This window comes from Echinops telfairi, unplaced genomic scaffold (assembly GCF_000313985.2).
Source record: "Echinops telfairi isolate 266 unplaced genomic scaffold, ASM31398v2 ScPeMD7_443;HRSCAF=831, whole genome shotgun sequence".
NCBI classification, from domain to species: domain Eukaryota; kingdom Metazoa; phylum Chordata; class Mammalia; order Afrosoricida; family Tenrecidae; genus Echinops; species Echinops telfairi.
Genome location: NW_022104341.1, coordinates 55,701,595 through 55,705,799, shown reverse-complemented (window position 1 = coordinate 55,705,799; position 4,205 = coordinate 55,701,595).

Below are 4,205 nucleotides of genomic sequence, written 5' to 3'. Positions count from 1 at the left end.
TCAGGATGTGCTCCAGTCTCTCCTCCTCCCCCGTCATCTGTTCCTGTGTGCTCTGGTCAGATATATCCTTCTCCCGAAGCTGCAGATTCAGTGCCATCGTTTGAGATACATTCTTCTCAGGGGAGGGGCAGGAAGTTTTATTTTTTGTTTGCTTGTTTGTTTGTGTTTGAAAGGGAAAATAGTTCCCTTTTGGTTTATTGTTTTCCCTTAATTGTTTTAAAGACTTAAAACTCCCAGAGTAGAAGAGCAGCAGGGCTTCAAGGCTCACCTAGAATGCTGCAGTGCCTCCTCCACCTGCTCCTTCCACCCTCCTGCTTTGATTTATCTGTTCTGCTCAGCACTCAGGAAACCATTCACTCCTGTCACAAGGCAGTGTGGGCTAGGATTTCTCTGTCCCTGCTAGGAGAGGAGGTGGTGGCTATGGTGGCTGGCTGTGATTGGAATTGCACGTGCTCAGGACGTGGTTACCCCAGGGTCACCATCAGTAGCCAGACATTTGGCACTTAAATACTCATTGCTGCAGCAACTTCTCCATCATTCTTTAGCCCCACCCCCAAAGCTAAACAGAGCCCGGGCATTTGCAAAGTCTTATTAAGTCTGCCAGCACAACCCATATATAGCCCACCTGCACCACTAGCAAGCAGGGAGGCCTAGTGGCACAGTCGTTAAGTGCTGGGCTGCAGTCCACATGGTGGGCAGTTTGTAACCACAAGCAGTTCTGTGAGAGGAAGATGAGACTTCTCCTATAGCAGTTACAGTCTCAGAAACCCACAGGGGGTCATCTGAATTGGCCTCGAGTTGACAGCAGTGAGTTTGGTTTTCTTGGACACAACTAGCAAGGTCAACCTCCTACATCCAGTGGACACAGCTCTCACTGGATGGCCATCTGGTTGACTCCCATTGGTTTTAACCTTTTCATGACTTAGCGGTAAGCGGGTCTGTGTATGTCACCTATTACCAAACAACCCTCTCAGGTTTCTTGGGAAGCTTCTATCTCAGCTGTAGTGTATGCTACCAGTTGGCCTGGACCTGCATAACTACATGAATCTCAACCAACAGAAATTGGTCTTCCCCCAGGAGAGTCCACTTGGAGCATAGGTGGTCCGCATAATTGCATCAAAATCCAAATTACTTCACAAAAAAACTTTACCATTGATTTCAGCTTGCTTTCCATTGCTGAAAACACATGGTATCAACAACAGCAACAAAACTACAGTAGAAAAGAATTCAGGAATGAAGGGTTCTTTTCATTGGTTTTATAACACATCAATCACGATTCACATGGGGACTCCCTGTATATACTACGGTGTTGCACAACGTAGTCTAAGTCTCATATCTGTTGTGGGCATTAAGTGACATGTACCTATAGTCAATTAGCAGACAGAATCAGGCCAGTAACCATTCTGGTTACTATGGAAACCAAAGTGGAGGGGAGAATGTTGATTTGTGAAAGCTAACATTTTGCTACCATTCTTGAATTTTAAAACTTTTTCTTAAATTACTTTAATTAGAAGCATTTAACACCTACCATGAAATGGGTTTGATTATGTCTAGACAAGCGGAGAATTTCTAATGTGTGGGTCTTTGTTACCCCACAGATGTGTCTATTTTCCTCCTTCCAAAATACAGAACTTCTGGAGGCACGCAGTCCATTTCCTGAACATTGACAAGAAGCATATTGACATTCCTGAAGTCTGAGTGAGCAAATACGACGGCTAATGATACCAGAAAGAAGACCCAAAGAACCCCAAACCATCCCGAAATGATCTCTTTATGCGGTGAATCTGCATATCTGAAGTTTTGTATATGTGTGTGGGTCTGTGTGGGCCAGTCTACTCTTGATTCAGGTAATGGAATAAAAATATGAACCCTTCACATCTTTAAAACTTTACTGGAAACTGCTTTTAAATGGTGTGCTTAACTATGAATCCAAGAATCCTAACAGGAGTGAATGTAACACATTCTTTTGCATGAACTGATTGTTAAGTTATGAAGCATAACCATTGTGTTCTGGAAGTCACGGGAAGCATAATCTACTTGTTTCAGTCTTTCCAAGATTAATGCCACATGGATGAGAGAATATTGGGCATTTTGAATTGTGGCACAAGGACAACGTGTTTTGGTCGGCAGTTTGAACCTACCTGCCGTTCGTTGAGTGTACGCTGTAGCAACATGCTCCAGTAGAGATTGACAGCCAAGGACACCCTATGAAGCAGCTCTCGCTGTTTGTAGGCTCATTCGGAGTCACAATGAACTTCATGGTAATGGGTTTGCTTTCGTTTGCATGAAGACCATGATTTGTCAGAATGCTCAAACATAGCTGCCCCCTCTCTCAACCCTCCTCTCTTTCCCCATGCCATTGGAAGTTCACATAGGTGTTTTTTTTTACATTTAATTTGTATCAAATTTACCCACATCTTTCTACCACCATGGCATGCCTGGTCTGTCTATTCATAGCTAGGCCTCTTGATTGTATTCTTGCCTCTGCCTTGTCCCTCTCTAACCTATCTCTCCCATCTTGGTAGAGCCCTCTTAGTAAGCTCTCAGTCTGACTCTGCCACTCCGCTACCTTGAGCCCTCCAGCTGGGGCTTGTCCTCCTCAGCTTGAAGAACAAGATGAGAGGTTCACGCTTCCTGCAGAATCTGGCACCCGTCCTCGTATGACTTAACCTTTTCTCTGTCCTGGCTTTCCATTGGATGCAGCCTCTTCGATGTGCTCTTCCATGGACGTATCATGCTTCCTCTGGTCTCATGGTCTTTGAACCGTTTGTCTGTCCACGTATCTGAAGTGCTCTTCTCCTTTATTAGATCAGTACACCCTAATGTCTACTTCCATGCCACTCTGGATGTTTTCCTGAAGTACATCTCACAGGCTGTAATTATGCTGAATTTTCAGTCACAAATTTGTACAAAGGTGTGTTGTCCATTATTCTAACTACATTTAGTTCTTGTGACTCTTTCTATTCATGTCATCCTTGCTGTTAAGTGCTATCAAATTAATTTTTGACTCCCCATCATCCCTTCTTAAAGTTCAACTGCTCCATAAGGTGCTCAGAACTGTGATTTTTATGTGAGTTAGTCTCCAGATCTCTCTCCAGTCAAACTGCTGGGTGGGGTTGAACTGCTAGCTTTTAGCAGTGGGAGGGTTAGCTGTTGGGCCACCTGGATTCCCTTAGTTCCATCCATGGTACAACTAAAACTTGGCAACTGAGTTAGTTTATTGTGCCAACCTGGCCAATATACACATGTGGGATTAATTGAAGGGAGGAGGGATAAATGGCTTAGTGAGCCTCGCCTTTCTAGTTCTCGGGTCCCTTGCTTTCTGATGGTTGGACCAGAAGATGCCTTAGCCAGTTCCCTGCTTTAGCTGGCAAGGCTCACTACCTGCAAGACATCCCTGAGGAGAAGCCACATGGACCTACCCCGATGCAGCCCTGGGTGCTAGAGCACCCATGTGGAGACCCCTGCCAGCGCTGAGATGCTAACACATTCACTGACTCAGCTTTCCTCCCGCAGTTGGCATCATTGTGTCTGTTTTGTTAGATGGAGGAGGACTGTGTGGATTGGTGTTGGACATATGGGTTAATGGGTTAATGTTGGACTTCAGGGCTTGGGCAGCACTGGGTTGGGAGGTTTTCTTAATACACACGTAACCTTTATATAAAACTCTCTTATACATGAGTTTCTGTGGATTTGTTTCTCTAAAGTACCCAGACTATCACAGCAACCAATCACTTCCAGATTTATTTTTTAGTCTTTTTCAGATCCTTAATATTAGCTCAGTTCAAAGCCTTCCGCTTACCTCCCCTGGTTATATAAAGAGGAAGAAACATTCAGTTCTATATCCTCCCGTGGCCAATTCCCACAGGGTCAGACACGCCACCACCCCTTCTAATTTCCTTTACCCCATTCTCATACCAACTGTCCCTCCCACAGTACTGTGCTTATCTGCTGGATTCAATAGTTCAATGCAATGGTCCCATAGAAGGCATACACTTACATATTTTACTTGCATGCTCATAAATATGGAGGTGTGTTAGTCTGGGTACTTTGGAGAAACAAATCCACAGCAACTCATGTATAAGAGAGTTTTATGTAAAGAAAATGTGCATCACAAAAACATCCCAACCCAATGCTGCCCAAGCCCACAAGTCCAGCATTAACCCATTAACCCAACACCAGTCCACAAAGTCCTCCACCTCACA